Here is a 16,230-nt window from a genome sequence, read left to right as displayed (position 1 = left end):
AGCACATGTCAAAGTGCACTGCTGTCAAAAAGTTGGCGTAAGCCACAAGAAAATGTACAATCCTTCGAGCAGGATTTGAACCAGCGACCTAAGGATTACAGCAATTTCACCTACAGTCCTCCGCTCTACCAACTGAGCTATCGAAGGGTGACAAATGTGGTCAAACGCCATCACCTAGATGGTCAGAGGTTCGGCAGAAGCATATGTTCCCTTTAAGAAATGATTCTGCTGAGTTTGGTGGTGTCTTGGAGCTGCTGAGGATTGCCCCCAGGTCTTCGTACGTTCAACTAATGCTCTATTCCTCTGAGCTACATCCCCTTAGATTGCAAGTAGTTGCATTTGGGAATAGACAAAAAGTGAGCCGAGGAATAAAATCGCTGTTTAGCCCGCTCACTGCGAAATGTCTTTTTCTCTCTCCCTGTTGGTCTAGTGGTTAGGATTCGGTTCATTTACCACCGCGGCCTGGGTTTGATTCCCGCTCAGGGAATGGCTTGCTTTTGGGGAAACACTAGGCATAAGTCAAAAACTTGGCACTATTGCAGTAAAAGTTATACTCTTCTGAGTCAGCGACCTAAGGACTGTTGCAATCTCGAGAACTCTCTGCTGCTCTACCAACATTCGAATCAAAGGTCAACAAGTGAAGATTTCTTCTCTCAGGGAAATATATTTTTTGTCAAGCACATGTCAAAGTGCACTGCTGTCAAAAAGTTGGCGTAAGCCACAAGAAAATGTACAATCCTTCGAGCAGGATTTGAACCAGCGACCTAAGGATTACAGCAATTTCACCTACAGTCCTCCGCTCTACCAACTGAGCTATCGAAGGGTGACAAATGTGGTCAAACGCCATCACCTAGATGGTCAGAGGTTCGGCAGAAGCATATGTTCCCTTTAAGAAATGATTCTGCTGAGTTTGGTGGTGTCTTGGAGCTGCTGAGGATTGCCCCCAGGTCTTCGTACGTTCAACTAATGCTCTATTCCTCTGAGCTACATCCCCTTAGATTGCAAGTAGTTGCATTTGGGAATAGACAAAAAGTGAGCCGAGGAATAAAATCGCTGTTTAGCCCGCTCACTGCGAAATGTCTTTTTCTCTCTCCCTGTTGGTCTAGTGGTTAGGATTCGGTTCATTTACCACCGCGGCCTGGGTTTGATTCCCGCTCAGGGAATGGCTTGCTTTTGGGGAAACACTAGGCATAAGTCAAAAACTTGGCACTATTGCAGTAAAAGTTATACTCTTCTGAGTCAGCGACCTAAGGACTGTTGCAATCTCGAGAACTCTCTGCTGCTCTACCAACATTCGAATCAAAGGTCAACAAGTGAAGATTTCTTCTCTCAGGGAAATATATTTTTTGTCAAGCACATGTCAAAGTGCACTGCTGTCAAAAAGTTGGCGTAAGCCACAAGAAAATGTACAATCCTTCGAGCAGGATTTGAACCAGCGACCTAAGGATTACAGCAATTTCACCTACAGTCCTCCGCTCTACCAACTGAGCTATCGAAGGGTGACAAATGTGGTCAAACGCCATCACCTAGATGGTCAGAGGTTCGGCAGAAGCATATGTTCCCTTTAAGAAATGATTCTGCTGAGTTTGGTGGTGTCTTGGAGCTGCTGAGGATTGCCCCCAGGTCTTCGTACGTTCAACTAATGCTCTATTCCTCTGAGCTACATCCCCTTAGATTGCAAGTAGTTGCATTTGGGAATAGACAAAAAGTGAGCCGAGGAATAAAATCGCTGTTTAGCCCGCTCACTGCGAAATGTCTTTTTCTCTCTCCCTGTTGGTCTAGTGGTTAGGATTCGGTTCATTTACCACCGCGGCCTGGGTTTGATTCCCGCTCAGGGAATGGCTTGCTTTTGGGGAAACACTAGGCATAAGTCAAAAACTTGGCACTATTGCAGTAAAAGTTATACTCTTCTGAGTCAGCGACCTAAGGACTGTTGCAATCTCGAGAACTCTCTGCTGCTCTACCAACATTCGAATCAAAGGTCAACAAGTGAAGATTTCTTCTCTCAGGGAAATATATTTTTTGTCAAGCACATGTCAAAGTGCACTGCTGTCAAAAAGTTGGCGTAAGCCACAAGAAAATGTACAATCCTTCGAGCAGGATTTGAACCAGCGACCTAAGGATTACAGCAATTTCACCTACAGTCCTCCGCTCTACCAACTGAGCTATCGAAGGGTGACAAATGTGGTCAAACGCCATCACCTAGATGGTCAGAGGTTCGGCAGAAGCATATGTTCCCTTTAAGAAATGATTCTGCTGAGTTTGGTGGTGTCTTGGAGCTGCTGAGGATTGCCCCCAGGTCTTCGTACGTTCAACTAATGCTCTATTCCTCTGAGCTACATCCCCTTAGATTGCAAGTAGTTGCATTTGGGAATAGACAAAAAGTGAGCCGAGGAATAAAATCGCTGTTTAGCCCGCTCACTGCGAAATGTCTTTTTCTCTCTCCCTGTTGGTCTAGTGGTTAGGATTCGGTTCATTTACCACCGCGGCCTGGGTTTGATTCCCGCTCAGGGAATGGCTTGCTTTTGGGGAAACACTAGGCATAAGTCAAAAACTTGGCACTATTGCAGTAAAAGTTATACTCTTCTGAGTCAGCGACCTAAGGACTGTTGCAATCTCGAGAACTCTCTGCTGCTCTACCAACATTCGAATCAAAGGTCAACAAGTGAAGATTTCTTCTCTCAGGGAAATATATTTTTTGTCAAGCACATGTCAAAGTGCACTGCTGTCAAAAAGTTGGCGTAAGCCACAAGAAAATGTACAATCCTTCGAGCAGGATTTGAACCAGCGACCTAAGGATTACAGCAATTTCACCTACAGTCCTCCGCTCTACCAACTGAGCTATCGAAGGGTGACAAATGTGGTCAAACGCCATCACCTAGATGGTCAGAGGTTCGGCAGAAGCATATGTTCCCTTTAAGAAATGATTCTGCTGAGTTTGGTGGTGTCTTGGAGCTGCTGAGGATTGCCCCCAGGTCTTCGTACGTTCAACTAATGCTCTATTCCTCTGAGCTACATCCCCTTAGATTGCAAGTAGTTGCATTTGGGAATAGACAAAAAGTGAGCCGAGGAATAAAATCGCTGTTTAGCCCGCTCACTGCGAAATGTCTTTTTCTCTCTCCCTGTTGGTCTAGTGGTTAGGATTCGGTTCATTTACCACCGCGGCCTGGGTTTGATTCCCGCTCAGGGAATGGCTTGCTTTTGGGGAAACACTAGGCATAAGTCAAAAACTTGGCACTATTGCAGTAAAAGTTATACTCTTCTGAGTCAGCGACCTAAGGACTGTTGCAATCTCGAGAACTCTCTGCTGCTCTACCAACATTCGAATCAAAGGTCAACAAGTGAAGATTTCTTCTCTCAGGGAAATATATTTTTTGTCAAGCACATGTCAAAGTGCACTGCTGTCAAAAAGTTGGCGTAAGCCACAAGAAAATGTACAATCCTTCGAGCAGGATTTGAACCAGCGACCTAAGGATTACAGCAATTTCACCTACAGTCCTCCGCTCTACCAACTGAGCTATCGAAGGGTGACAAATGTGGTCAAACGCCATCACCTAGATGGTCAGAGGTTCGGCAGAAGCATATGTTCCCTTTAAGAAATGATTCTGCTGAGTTTGGTGGTGTCTTGGAGCTGCTGAGGATTGCCCCCAGGTCTTCGTACGTTCAACTAATGCTCTATTCCTCTGAGCTACATCCCCTTAGATTGCAAGTAGTTGCATTTGGGAATAGACAAAAAGTGAGCCGAGGAATAAAATCGCTGTTTAGCCCGCTCACTGCGAAATGTCTTTTTCTCTCTCCCTGTTGGTCTAGTGGTTAGGATTCGGTTCATTTACCACCGCGGCCTGGGTTTGATTCCCGCTCAGGGAATGGCTTGCTTTTGGGGAAACACTAGGCATAAGTCAAAAACTTGGCACTATTGCAGTAAAAGTTATACTCTTCTGAGTCAGCGACCTAAGGACTGTTGCAATCTCGAGAACTCTCTGCTGCTCTACCAACATTCGAATCAAAGGTCAACAAGTGAAGATTTCTTCTCTCAGGGAAATATATTTTTTGTCAAGCACATTTCAAAGTGCACTGCTGTCAAAAAGATGGCGTAAGCCACAAGAAAATGTACAATCCTTCGAGCCGGATTTGAACCAGCGACCTAAGGATTACAGCAATTTCACCTACAGTCCTCCGCTCTACCAACTGAGCTATCGAAGGGTGACAAATGTGGTCAAACGCCATCACCTAGATGGTCAGAGGTTCGGCAGAAGCATATGTTCCCTTTAAGAAATGATTCTGCTGAGTTTGGTGGTGTCTTGGAGCTGCTGAGGATTGCCCCCAGGTCTTCGTACGTTCAACTAATGCTCTATTCCTCTGAGCTACATCCCCTTAGATTGCAAGTAGTTGCATTTGGGAATAGACAAAAAGTGAGCCGAGGAATAAAATCGCTGTTTAGCCCGCTCACTGCGAAATGTCTTTTTCTCTCTCCCTGTTGGTCTAGTGGTTAGGATTCGGTTCATTTACCACCGCGGCCTGGGTTTGATTCCCGCTCAGGGAATGGCTTGCTTTTGGGGAAACACTAGGCATAAGTCAAAAACTTGGCACTATTGCAGTAAAAGTTATACTCTTCTGAGTCAGCGACCTAAGGACTGTTGCAATCTCGAGAACTCTCTGCTGCTCTACCAACATTCGTAATCAAAGGTCAACAAGTGAAGATTTCTTCTCTCAGGGAAATATATTTTTTGTCAAGCACATGTCAAAGTGCACTGCTGTCAAAAAGTTGGCGTAAGCCACAAGAAAATGTACAATCCTTCGAGCAGGATTTGAACCAGCGACCTAAGGATTACAGCAATTTCACCTACAGTCCTCCGCTCTACCAACTGAGCTATCGAAGGGTGACAAATGTGGTCAAACGCCATCACCTAGATGGTCAGAGGTTCGGCAGAAGCATATGTTCCCTTTAAGAAATGATTCTGCTGAGTTTGGTGGTGTCTTGGAGCTGCTGAGGATTGCCCCCAGGTCTTCGTACGTTCAACTAATGCTCTATTCCTCTGAGCTACATCCCCTTAGATTGCAAGTAGTTGCATTTGGGAATAGACAAAAAGTGAGCCGAGGAATAAAATCGCTGTTTAGCCCCCTCACTGCGAAATGTCTTTTTCTCTCTCCCTGTTGGTCTAGTGGTTAGGATTCGGTTCATTTACCACCGCGGCCTGGGTTTGATTCCCGCTCAGGGAATGGCTTGCTTTTGGGGAAACACTAGGCATAAGTCAAAAACTTGGCACTATTGCAGTAAAAGTTATACTCTTCTGAGTCAGCGACCTAAGGACTGTTGCAATCTCGAGAACTCTCTGCTGCTCTACCAACATTCGTATCAAAGGTCAACAAGTGAAGATTTCTTCTCTCAGGGAAAGATATTTTTTGTCAAGCACATGTCAAAGTGCACTGCTGTCAAAAAGTTGGCGTAAGCCACAAGAAAATGTACAATCCTTCGAGCAGGATTTGAACCAGCGACCTAAGGATTACAGCAATTTCACCTACAGTCCTCCGCTCTACCAACTGAGCTATCGAAGGGTGACAAATGTGGTCAAACGCCATCACCTAGATGGTCAGAGGTTCGGCAGAAGCATATGTTCCCTTTAAGAAATGATTCTGCTGAGTTTGGTGGTGTCTTGGAGCTGCTGAGGATTGCCCCCAGGTCTTCGTACGTTCAACTAATGCTCTATTCCTCTGAGCTACATCCCCTTAGATTGCAAGTAGTTGCATTTGGGAATAGACAAAAAGTGAGCCGAGGAATAAAATCGCTGTTTAGCCCCCTCACTGCGAAATGTCTTTTTCTCTCTCCCTGTTGGTCTAGTGGTTAGGATTCGGTTCATTTACCACCGCGGCCTGGGTTTGATTCCCGCTCAGGGAATGGCTTGCTTTTGGGGAAACACTAGGCATAAGTCAAAAACTTGGCACTATTGCAGTAAAAGTTATACTCTTCTGAGTCAGCGACCTAAGGACTGTTGCAATCTCGAGAACTCTCTGCTGCTCTACCAACATTCGTATCAAAGGTCAACAAGTGAAGATTTCTTCTCTCAGGGAAAGATATTTTTTGTCAAGCACATGTCAAAGTGCACTGCTGTCAAAAAGTTGGCGTAAGCCACAAGAAAATGTACAATCCTTCGAGCCGGATTTGAACCAGCGACCTAAGGATTACAGCAATTTCACCTACAGTCCTCCGCTCTACCAACTGAGCTATCGAAGGGTGACAAATGTGGTCAAACGCCATCACCTAGATGGTCAGAGGTTCGGCAGAAGCATATGTTCCCTTTAAGAAATGATTCTGCTGAGTTTGGTGGTGTCTTGGAGCTGCTGAGGATTGCCCCCAGGTCTTCGTACGTTCAACTAATGCTCTATTCCTCTGAGCTACATCCCCTTAGATTGCAAGTAGTTGCATTTGGGAATAGACAAAAAGTGAGCCGAGGAATAAAATCGCTGTTTAGCCCCCTCACTGCGAAATGTCTTTTTCTCTCTCCCTGTTGGTCTAGTGGTTAGGATTCGGTTCATTTACCACCGCGGCCTGGGTTTGATTCCCGCTCAGGGAATGGCTTGCTTTTGGGGAAACACTAGGCATAAGTCAAAAACTTGGCACTATTGCAGTAAAAGTTATACTCTTCTGAGTCAGCGACCTAAGGACTGTTGCAATCTCGAGAACTCTCTGCTGCTCTACCAACATTCGTATCAAAGGTCAACAAGTGAAGATTTCTTCTCTCAGGGAAAGATATTTTTTGTCAAGCACATGTCAAAGTGCACTGCTGTCAAAAAGTTGGCGTAAGCCACAAGAAAATGTACAATCCTTCGAGCAGGATTTGAACCAGCGACCTAAGGATTACAGCAATTTCACCTACAGTCCTCCGCTCTACCAACTGAGCTATCGAAGGGTGACAAATGTGGTCAAACGCCATCACCTAGATGGTCAGAGGTTCGGCAGAAGCATATGTTCCCTTTAAGAAATGATTCTGCTGAGTTTGGTGGTGTCTTGGAGCTGCTGAGGATTGCCCCCAGGTCTTCGTACGTTCAACTAATGCTCTATTCCTCTGAGCTACATCCCCTTAGATTGCAAGTAGTTGCATTTGGGAATAGACAAAAAGTGAGCCGAGGAATAAAATCGCTGTTTAGCCCCCTCACTGCGAAATGTCTTTTTCTCTCTCCCTGTTGGTCTAGTGGTTAGGATTCGGTTCATTTACCACCGCGGCCTGGGTTTGATTCCCGCTCAGGGAATGGCTTGCTTTTGGGGAAACACTAGGCATAAGTCAAAAACTTGGCACTATTGCAGTAAAAGTTATACTCTTCTGAGTCAGCGACCTAAGGACTGTTGCAATCTCGAGAACTCTCTGCTGCTCTACCAACATTCGTATCAAAGGTCAACAAGTGAAGATTTCTTCTCTCAGGGAAAGATATTTTTTGTCAAGCACATGTCAAAGTGCACTGCTGTCAAAAAGTTGGCGTAAGCCACAAGAAAATGTACAATCCTTCGAGCCGGATTTGAACCAGCGACCTAAGGATTACAGCAATTTCACCTACAGTCCTCCGCTCTACCAACTGAGCTATCGAAGGGTGACAAATGTGGTCAAACGCCATCACCTAGATGGTCAGAGGTTCGGCAGAAGCATATGTTCCCTTTAAGAAATGATTCTGCTGAGTTTGGTGGTGTCTTGGAGCTGCTGAGGATTGCCCCCAGGTCTTCGTACGTTCAACTAATGCTCTATTCCTCTGAGCTACATCCCCTTAGATTGCAAGTAGTTGCATTTGGGAATAGACAAAAAGTGAGCCGAGGAATAAAATCGCTGTTTAGCCCCCTCACTGCGAAATGTCTTTTTCTCTCTCCCTGTTGGTCTAGTGGTTAGGATTCGGTTCATTTACCACCGCGGCCTGGGTTTGATTCCCGCTCAGGGAATGGCTTGCTTTTGGGGAAACACTAGGCATAAGTCAAAAACTTGGCACAATTGCAGAAAAAGTTATACTCTTCTGAGTCAGCGACCTAAGGACTGTTGCAATCTCGAGAACTCTCTGCTGCTCTACGAACATTCGTATCAAAGGTCAACAAGTGAAGATTTCTTCTCTCAGGGAAAGATATTTTTTGTCAAGCACATGTCAAAGTGCACTGCTGTCAAAAAGTTGGCGTAAGCCACAAGAAAATGTACAATCCTTCGAGCTCGATTTGAACCAGCCCTAAGGATTAGAGCAATTTCACCTACACTCCTCTGCTCTACCAACTGAGCTATCGAAGGGTGACAAATGGGGTCAAACGCCATCACCTAGATGGTCAGAGGTTCGGCAGAAGCATATGTTCCCTTTAAGAAATGATTCTGCTGAGTTTGGTGGTGTCTTGGAGCTGCTGAGGATTGCCCCAGGTCTTCGTACGTTCAACTAATGCTCTATTCCTCTGAGCTACATCCCCTTAGATTGCAAGTAGTTGCATTTGGGAATAGACAAAAAGTGAGCCGATGAATAAAATCGCTGTTTAGCCCGCTCACTGCGAAATGTATTTTTCTCTCTCCCTGTTGGTCTAGTGGTTAGGATTCGGTTCATTTACCACCGCGGCCTGGGTTTGATTCCCGCTCAGGGAATGGGTTGCTTTTGGGGAAACACTAGGCATAAGTCAAAAACTTGGCACTATTGCAGTAAAAGTTATACTCTTCTGAGTCAGCGACCTAAGGACTGTTGCAATCTCGAGAACTCTCTGCTGCTCTACCAACATTCGTATCAAAGGTCAACAAGTGAAGATTTCTTCTCTCAGGGAAAGATATTTTTTGTCAAGCACATGTCAAAGTGCACTGCTGTCAAAAAGTTGGCGTAAGCCACAAGAAAATGTACAATCCTTCGAGCCGGATTTGAACCAGCGACCTAAGGATTACAGCAATTTCACCTACAGTCCTCCGCTCTACCAACTGAGCTATCAAAGGGTGACAAATGTGGTCAAACGCCATCACCTAGATGGTCAGAGGTTCGGCAGAAGCATATGTTCCCTTTAAGAATTATTCTGCTGAGTTTGGTGGTGTCTTGGAGCTGCTGAGGATTGCCCCCAGGTCTTCGTACGTTCAACTAATGCTCTATTCCTCTGAGCTACATCCCCTTAGATTGCAAGTAGTTGCATTTGGGAATATACAAAAAGTGAGCCGAGGAATAAAATCGCTGTTTAGCCCGCTCACTGCGAAATGTATTTTTCTCTCTCCCTGTTGGTCTAGTGGTTAGGATTCGGTTCATTTACCACTGCGGCCTGGGTTTGATTCCCGCTCAGGGAATGGGTTGCTTTTGGGGAAACACTAGGCATAAGTCAAAAACTTGGCACTATTGCAGTAAAAATAATACTCTTCTGAGTCAGCGACCTAAGGACTGTTGCAATCTCGAGAACTCTCTGCTGCTCTACCAACATTCGTATCAAAGGTCAACAAGTGAAGATTTCTTCTCCAGGGAAAGATATTTGTTTGTCAAGCACATGTCAAGGTGCACTGCTGAAGAAAAAGTTATACTGTCCGGGGGTGTCCTCGGATGGGGCCACAGTGTCTCCTGACCCCTCCTGTCTCAGCCTCCAGTATTTATGCTGCAGTAGTTTATGTGTCGGGGGGCTGGGGTCAGTTTGTTATATCTGGAGTACTTCTCCTGTCCTATTCGGTGTCCTGTGTGAATCTAAGTGTGCGTTCTCTAATTCTCTCCTTCTCTCTTTCTTTCTATCTCTCGGAGCACCTGAGCCCTAGGACCATGCCCCAGGACTACCTGACATGATGACTTCTTGCTGTCCCCAGTCCACCTGGCCATGCTGCTGTTCCAGTTTCAACTGACCTGAGCCCTAGGACCATGCCCCAGGACGACCTGACATGATGACTCCTTGCTGTCCCCAGTCCACCTGGCCATGCTGCTGCTCCAGTTTCAACTTCCGCCTGACTGTGCTGCTGCTCCAGTTTCAACTTTTCTGCCTTATTATTATTCGACCATGCTGGTCATTTATGAACATTTTAACATCTTGGCCATGTTCTGTTATAATCTCCACCCGGCACAGCCAGAAGAGGACTGGCCACCCCACATAGCCTGGTTCCTCTCTAGGTTTCTTCCTAGGTATTGGCCTTTCTAGGGAGTTTTTCCTAGCCACCGTGCTTCTACACCTGCATTGCTTGCTGTTTGGGGTTTTAGGCTGGGTTTCTGTACAGCACTTTGAGATATCAGCTGATGTACGAAGGGCTATATAAATAAATTTGATTTGATTTGATTATACTCTTCTTAGTCAGCGACCTAAGGACTGTTGCAATCTCGAGAACTCTCTGCTGCTCTACCAACATTCCTTTCAAAGGTCAACAAGTGAAGATTTCTTCTCTCAGGGAAAGATATTTGTTTGTCAAGCACATGTCAAGGTGCACTGCTGTCAAAAAGTAAGCGTAAGCCACAAGAAAAGGTACAATCCTTTGAGCCGGATTTGAACCAGCGACCTAAGGATTACAGCAATTTAACCTACAATCCTCCTCTCTACCAACTGAGCTATCAAATGGTGACCATTACAGTCAAACGCCATCCCCTAGATGGTCAGAGGTTCGGCAGAAGCATATGTTCCCTTTAAGAAATTAATCTGCTGAGTTTGGTGGTTTCTTGGAGCTGCTGAAGATTGCCCCCAGGTCTTCGTACGTTCAACTAATGCTCTATTCCTCTGAGCTACATCCCCTTAGATTGCAAGTAGTTGCATTTGGGAATAGACAAAAAGTTGAGCCGAGGAATAAAATCGCTGTTTAGCCCCCTCACTGCGAAATGTCTTTTTCTCTCTCCCTTTTGGTCCAGTGGTTAGGATTCAGTTCTTTTACCACCGCGGCCTGGGTTTGATTCCCGCTCAGGGAATTTCTTGCTTTTGGGGAAACACTAGGCATAAGTCAAAAACTTGGTACAACTGCAGAAAAAGTTATACTCTTCTGAGTCAGCGACCTAAGGACTGTTGCAATCTCGAGAACTCTCTGCTGCTCTACCAACATTCCTTTCAAAGGTCAACAAGTGAAGATTTCTTCTCTCAGGGAAAGATATTTGTTTGTCAAGCACATGTCAAGGTGCACTGCTGAAGAAAAAGTTATACTGTCCGGGGGTGTCCTCGGATGGGGCCACAGTGTCTCCTGACCCCTCCTGTCTCAGCCTCCAGTATTTATGCTGCAGTAGTTTATGTGTCGGGGGGCTGGGGTCAGTTTGTTATATTTGGAGTACTTCTCCTGTCCTATTCGGTGTCCTGTGTGAATCTAAGTGTGCGTTCTCTAATTCTCTCCTTCTCTCTTTCTTTCTCTCTCTCGGAGGACCTGAGCCCTAGGACCATGCCCCAGGACTACCTGACATGATGACTTCTTGCTGTCCCCAGTCCACCTGGCCATGCTGCTGTCCCAGTTTCAACTGACCTGAGCCCTAGGACCATGCCCCAGGACTACCTGACATGATGACTCCTTGCTGTCCCCAGTCCACCTGGCCATGCTGCTGCTCCAGTTTCAACTTCCACCTGACTGTGCTGCTGCTCCAGTTTCAACTGTTCTGCCTTATTATTATTCGACCATGCTGGTCATTTATGAACATTTTAACATCTTGGCCATGTTCTGTTATAATCTCCACCCGGCACAGCCAGAAGAGGACTGGCCACCCCACATAGCCTGGTTCCTCTCTAGGTTTCTTCCTAGGTATTGGCCTTTCTAGGGAGTTTTTCCTAGCCACCGTGCTTCTACACCTGCATTGCTTGCTGTTTGGGGTTTTAGGCTGGGTTTCTGTACAGCACTTTGAGATATCAGCTGATGTACGAAGGGCTATATAAATAAATTTGATTTGATTTGATTATACTCTTCTTAGTCAGCGACCTAAGGACTGTTGCAATCTCGAGAACTCTCTGCTGCTCTACCAACATTCCTTTCAAAGGTCAACAAGTGAAGATTTCTTCTCTCAGGGAAAGATATTTGTTTGTCAAGCACATGTCAAGGTGCACTGCTGTCAAAAAGTTGGCGTAAGCCACAAGAAAAAGTACAATCCTTTGAACCGGATTTGAACCAGTGACCTAAGGATTACAGTACTGTAACCTACAGTCCTCCGCTCTACCAACTGAGCTATCAAAGGGTGACCATTACAGTCAAACGCCATTCCCTAGATGGTCAGAGGTTCGGCAGAAGCATATGTTCCCTTTAAGAAATTAATCTGCTGAGTTTGGTGGTTTCTTGGAGCTGCTGAGGATTGCCCCCAGGTCTTCGTACGTTCAACTAATGTTCTATTCCTCTGAGCTACATCCCCTTAGATTGCAAGTAGTTGCTTTTGGGAATAGACAAAAACTGAGCCGAGGAATAAAATCGCTGTTTAGCCCCCTCACTGCGAAATGTCTTCTTCTCTCTCCCTTTTTGTCCAGTGGTTAAGATTCGGTTCTTTTACCACCGCGGCCTGGGTTTGATTCCCGCTCAGGGAATGACTTGCTTTTGGGGAAACACTAGGCATAAGTCAAAAACCTAGTACAACTGCAGAAATAGTTATGCTCTTCTGAGTCAGCGACCTAAGGACTGTTGCAATCTCGAGAACTCTCTGCTGCTCTACCAACATTCCTTTCAAAGGTCAACAAGTGAAGATTTCTTCTCTCAGGGAAAGATATTTGTTTACCAAGCACATGTCAAGGTGCACTGCTGTCAAAAAGTAAGCGTAAGCCACAAGAAAAGATACAATGCTTTGAGCCGGATTTGAACCAGCGACCTAAGGATTACAGCAATTTAACCTACAGTCCTCTTCTCTACCAACTGAGCTATCAAATGGTGACCATTACAGTCAAACGCCATCCCCTAGATGGTCAGAGTTTCGGCAGAAGCATATGTTCCCTTTAAGAAATTAATCTGCTGAGTTTGGTGGTTTCTTGGAGCTGCTGAAGATTGCCCCCAGGTCTTCGTACGTTCAACTAATGCTCTATTCCTCTGAGCTACATCCCCTTAGATTGCAAGTAGTTGCATTTGGGAATAGACAAAAAGTGAGCCGAGGAATAAAATCGCTGTTTAGCCCCCTCACTGCGAAATGTCTTTTTCTCTCTCCCTTTTGGTCCAGTGGTTAGGATTCGGTTCTTTTACCACCGCGGCCTGGGTTTGATTCCCGCTCAGGGAATGACTTGCTTTTGGGGAAACACTAGGCATAAGTCAAAAACTTGGTACAACTGAAGAAAAAGTTATACTCTTCTGAGTCCGCGACCTAAGGACTGTTGCAATCTCGAGAACTCTCTGCTGCTCTACCAACATTCCTTTCAAAGTTCAACAAGTGAAGATTTATTCTCTCAGGGAAAGATATTTGTTTGTCAAGCACATGTCAAGGTGCACTGCTGTCAAAAAGTTGGCGTAAGCCACAAGAAAATGTACAATCCTTTGAGCCAGATTTGAACCAGAGGACTAAGGATTACAGCAATTTCACCTACAGTCCTCCGCTCTACCAAATGAGCTATCAAAGGGTGACAAATCTAGTCAAACGCCATCCCCTAGATGGTGAGAGGTTCGGCAGAAGCATATGTTCCCTTTAAGAAATTAATCTGCTGAGTTTGGTGGTTTCTTGGAGCTGCTGAGGATTGCCCCCAGGTCTTCGTACGTTCAACTAATGCTCTATTCCTCTGAGCTACATCCCCTTAGATTGCAAGTAGTTGCATTTGGGAATAGACAAAAAGTAAGCCAAGGAATAAAATCGCTGTTTAGCCCCCTCACTGCGAAATGTCTTTTTCTCTCTCCCTTTTGGTCCAGTGGTTAGGATTCGGTTCTTTTACCACCACGGCCTGGGTTTGATTCCCGCTCAGGGAATGACTTGCTTTTGGGGAAACACTAGGCATAAGTCAAAAACTTGGTACAACTGCAGAAAAAGTTGTACTCTTCTGAGTCAGCGACCTAAGGACTGTTGCAATCTCGAGAACTCTCTGCTGCTCTACCAACATTCCTTTCAAAGTTCAACAAGTGAAGATTTCTTCTCTCAGGGAAAGATATTTGTTTGTCAAGCACATGTCAAGGTGCACTGCTGTCAAAAAGTTGGCGTAAGCCACAAGAAAATGTACAATCCTTTGAGCCAGATTTGAACCAGCGGACTAAGGATTACAGCAATTTCACCTACAGTCCTCCGCTCTACCAACTGAGCTATCAAAGGGTTACAAATCTAGTCAAACGCCATCCCCTAGATGGTCAGAGGTTCGGCAGAAGCATATGTTCCCTTTAAGAAATTAATCTGCTGAGTCTGGCAGTTTCTTGGAGCTGCTGAGGATTGCCCCCAGGTCTTCGTATGTTCAACTAATGCTCTATTCCTCTTAGCTACATCCCCTTAAATTGCAAGTAGTTGCATTTGGGAATAGACAAAATGTGAGCTGAGGAATAAAATCGCTGTTTAGCCCCCCCATTGCGAAATGTATTTTTCTCTATGCCTTTTGGTCCAGTGGTTAGGATTCGGTTCTTTTACCACCGCGGCCTGGGTTTGATTCCCGCTCAGGGAATGACTTGCTTTTGGGGAAACACTAGGCATAAGTCAAAAACTTGGTACAACTGAAGAAAAAGTTATACTCTTCTGAGTCAGCGACCTAAGGACTGTTGCAATCTCGAGAACTCTCTGCTGCTCTACCAACATTCCTTTCAAAGTTCAACAAGTGAAGATTTATTCTCTCAGGGAAAGATATTTGTTTGTCAACCACCTGTCAAGGTGCACTGCTGTCAAAAAGTTGGCGTAAGCCACAAGAAAAGGTATAATGCTTTTGGGGAAACACTAGGCATAAGTCAAAAACTTGGTACAACTGAAGAAAAAGTTATACTCTTCTGAGTCAGCGACCTAAGGACTGTTGCAATCTCGAGAACTCTCTGCTGCTCTACCAACATTCCTTTCAAAGGTCAACAAGTGAAGATTTCTTCTCTCAGGGAAAGATATTTGTTTGTCAAGCACATGTCAAGGTGCACTGCTGAAGAAAAAGTTATACTGTCCGGGGGTGTCCTCGGATGGGGCCACAGTGTCTCCTGACCCCTCCTGTCTCAGCCTCCAGTATTTATGCTGCAGTAGTTTATGTGTCGGGGGGCTGGGGTCAGTTTGTTATATTTGGAGTACTTCTCCTGTCCTATTCGGTGTCCTGTGTGAATCTAAGTGTGCGTTCTCTAATTCTCTCCTTCTCTCTTTCTTTCTCTCTCTCGGAGGACCTGAGCCCTAGGACCATGCCCCAGGACTACCTGACATGATGACTTCTTGCTGTCCCCAGTCCACCTGGCCATGCTGCTGTCCCAGTTTCAACTGACCTGAGCCCTAGGACCATGCCCCAGGACTACCTGACATGATGACTCCTTGCTGTCCCCAGTCCACCTGGCCATGCTGCTGCTCCAGTTTCAACTTCCACCTGACTGTGCTGCTGCTCCAGTTTCAACTGTTCTGCCTTATTATTATTCGACCATGCTGGTCATTTATGAACATTTTAACATCTTGGCCATGTTCTGTTATAATCTCCACCCGGCACAGCCAGAAGAGGACTGGCCACCCCACATAGCCTGGTTCCTCTCTAGGTTTCTTCCTAGGTATTGGCCTTTCTAGGGAGTTTTTCCTAGCCACCGTGCTTCTACACCTGCATTGCTTGCTGTTTGGGGTTTTAGGCTGGGTTTCTGTACAGCACCTTGAGATATCAGCTGATGTACGAAGGGCTATATAAATAAATTTGATTTGATTTGATTATACTCTTCTTAGTCAGCGACCTAAGGACTGTTGCAATCTCGAGAACTCTCTGCTGCTCTACCAACATTCCTTTCAAAGGTCAACAAGTGAAGATTTCTTCTCTCAGGGAAAGATATTTGTTTGTCAAGCACATGTCAAGGTGCACTGCTGTCAAAAAGTTGGCGTAAGCCACAAGAAAAGTACAATCCTTTGAACCGGATTTGAACCAGTGACCTAAGGATTACAGCACTGTAACCTACAGTCCTCCGCTCTACCAACTGAGCTATCAAAGGGTGACCATTACAGTCAAACGCCATTCCCTAGATGGTCAGAGGTTCGGCAGAAGCATATGTTCCCTTTAAGAAATTAATCTGCTGAGTTTGGTGGTTTCTTGGAGCTGCTGAGGATTGCCCCCAGGTCTTCGTACGTTCAACTAATGCTCTATTCCTCTGAGCTACATCCCCTTAGATTGCAAGTAGTTGCTTTTGGGAATAGACAAAAACTGAGCCGAGGAATAAAATCGCTGTTTAGCCCCCTCACTGCGAAATGTCTTCTTCTCTCTCCCTTTTGTCCAGTGGT

The 16,230-nt window shown here is 45.5% G+C and overlaps 18 non-coding genes across 18 annotated transcripts; all 18 read right to left on the bottom strand.

The window, feature by feature from the left end:
* Positions 1 to 60: 60 nt before the first annotated feature.
* Positions 61 to 147, bottom strand: trnay-gua (transfer RNA tyrosine (anticodon GUA)). The gene is given in 2 exon segments: positions 61 to 96; positions 111 to 147. It is a non-coding gene; the product is annotated as a tRNA-Tyr (tRNA).
* A 589-nt stretch (positions 148 to 736) lies between these two features.
* trnay-gua (transfer RNA tyrosine (anticodon GUA)) lies at positions 737 to 823 on the bottom strand. The gene is given in 2 exon segments: positions 737 to 772; positions 787 to 823. It is a non-coding gene; the product is annotated as a tRNA-Tyr (tRNA).
* Positions 824 to 1,412: 589 nt separating this feature from the next.
* On the bottom strand, positions 1,413 to 1,499 carry trnay-gua (transfer RNA tyrosine (anticodon GUA)). Its single transcript is given in 2 exon segments — positions 1,413 to 1,448; positions 1,463 to 1,499. It is a non-coding gene; the product is annotated as a tRNA-Tyr (tRNA).
* Positions 1,500 to 2,088: 589 nt separating this feature from the next.
* On the bottom strand, positions 2,089 to 2,175 carry trnay-gua (transfer RNA tyrosine (anticodon GUA)). Its single transcript is given in 2 exon segments — positions 2,089 to 2,124; positions 2,139 to 2,175. It is a non-coding gene; the product is annotated as a tRNA-Tyr (tRNA).
* A 589-nt stretch (positions 2,176 to 2,764) lies between these two features.
* trnay-gua (transfer RNA tyrosine (anticodon GUA)) lies at positions 2,765 to 2,851 on the bottom strand. The gene is given in 2 exon segments: positions 2,765 to 2,800; positions 2,815 to 2,851. It is a non-coding gene; the product is annotated as a tRNA-Tyr (tRNA).
* Positions 2,852 to 3,440: 589 nt separating this feature from the next.
* trnay-gua (transfer RNA tyrosine (anticodon GUA)) lies at positions 3,441 to 3,527 on the bottom strand. The gene is given in 2 exon segments: positions 3,441 to 3,476; positions 3,491 to 3,527. It is a non-coding gene; the product is annotated as a tRNA-Tyr (tRNA).
* Positions 3,528 to 4,116: 589 nt separating this feature from the next.
* On the bottom strand, positions 4,117 to 4,203 carry trnay-gua (transfer RNA tyrosine (anticodon GUA)). Its single transcript is given in 2 exon segments — positions 4,117 to 4,152; positions 4,167 to 4,203. It is a non-coding gene; the product is annotated as a tRNA-Tyr (tRNA).
* Positions 4,204 to 4,793: 590 nt separating this feature from the next.
* Positions 4,794 to 4,880, bottom strand: trnay-gua (transfer RNA tyrosine (anticodon GUA)). The gene is given in 2 exon segments: positions 4,794 to 4,829; positions 4,844 to 4,880. It is a non-coding gene; the product is annotated as a tRNA-Tyr (tRNA).
* Positions 4,881 to 5,469: 589 nt separating this feature from the next.
* Positions 5,470 to 5,556, bottom strand: trnay-gua (transfer RNA tyrosine (anticodon GUA)). The gene is given in 2 exon segments: positions 5,470 to 5,505; positions 5,520 to 5,556. It is a non-coding gene; the product is annotated as a tRNA-Tyr (tRNA).
* A 589-nt stretch (positions 5,557 to 6,145) lies between these two features.
* On the bottom strand, positions 6,146 to 6,232 carry trnay-gua (transfer RNA tyrosine (anticodon GUA)). The gene is given in 2 exon segments: positions 6,146 to 6,181; positions 6,196 to 6,232. It is a non-coding gene; the product is annotated as a tRNA-Tyr (tRNA).
* A 589-nt stretch (positions 6,233 to 6,821) lies between these two features.
* trnay-gua (transfer RNA tyrosine (anticodon GUA)) lies at positions 6,822 to 6,908 on the bottom strand. The gene is given in 2 exon segments: positions 6,822 to 6,857; positions 6,872 to 6,908. It is a non-coding gene; the product is annotated as a tRNA-Tyr (tRNA).
* Positions 6,909 to 7,497: 589 nt separating this feature from the next.
* trnay-gua (transfer RNA tyrosine (anticodon GUA)) lies at positions 7,498 to 7,584 on the bottom strand. The gene is given in 2 exon segments: positions 7,498 to 7,533; positions 7,548 to 7,584. It is a non-coding gene; the product is annotated as a tRNA-Tyr (tRNA).
* Positions 7,585 to 8,846: 1,262 nt separating this feature from the next.
* On the bottom strand, positions 8,847 to 8,933 carry trnay-gua (transfer RNA tyrosine (anticodon GUA)). Its single transcript is given in 2 exon segments — positions 8,847 to 8,882; positions 8,897 to 8,933. It is a non-coding gene; the product is annotated as a tRNA-Tyr (tRNA).
* Positions 8,934 to 10,423: 1,490 nt separating this feature from the next.
* On the bottom strand, positions 10,424 to 10,510 carry trnay-gua (transfer RNA tyrosine (anticodon GUA)). The gene is given in 2 exon segments: positions 10,424 to 10,459; positions 10,474 to 10,510. It is a non-coding gene; the product is annotated as a tRNA-Tyr (tRNA).
* A 1,493-nt stretch (positions 10,511 to 12,003) lies between these two features.
* trnay-gua (transfer RNA tyrosine (anticodon GUA)) lies at positions 12,004 to 12,090 on the bottom strand. Its single transcript is given in 2 exon segments — positions 12,004 to 12,039; positions 12,054 to 12,090. It is a non-coding gene; the product is annotated as a tRNA-Tyr (tRNA).
* Positions 12,091 to 12,680: 590 nt separating this feature from the next.
* On the bottom strand, positions 12,681 to 12,767 carry trnay-gua (transfer RNA tyrosine (anticodon GUA)). Its single transcript is given in 2 exon segments — positions 12,681 to 12,716; positions 12,731 to 12,767. It is a non-coding gene; the product is annotated as a tRNA-Tyr (tRNA).
* Positions 12,768 to 14,034: 1,267 nt separating this feature from the next.
* Positions 14,035 to 14,121, bottom strand: trnay-gua (transfer RNA tyrosine (anticodon GUA)). The gene is given in 2 exon segments: positions 14,035 to 14,070; positions 14,085 to 14,121. It is a non-coding gene; the product is annotated as a tRNA-Tyr (tRNA).
* Positions 14,122 to 15,857: 1,736 nt separating this feature from the next.
* On the bottom strand, positions 15,858 to 15,944 carry trnay-gua (transfer RNA tyrosine (anticodon GUA)). Its single transcript is given in 2 exon segments — positions 15,858 to 15,893; positions 15,908 to 15,944. It is a non-coding gene; the product is annotated as a tRNA-Tyr (tRNA).
* Between the last annotated feature and the right edge of the window lie 286 nt (positions 15,945 to 16,230).

The sequence above is a fragment of the Oncorhynchus kisutch genome, linkage group LG9, assembly GCF_002021735.2.
Source record: "Oncorhynchus kisutch isolate 150728-3 linkage group LG9, Okis_V2, whole genome shotgun sequence".
Classification (NCBI taxonomy): domain Eukaryota; kingdom Metazoa; phylum Chordata; class Actinopteri; order Salmoniformes; family Salmonidae; genus Oncorhynchus; species Oncorhynchus kisutch.
The sequence above is the reverse complement of the archived record's forward strand: the minus strand, read 5'-3'. Positions and strand labels throughout refer to the sequence as shown.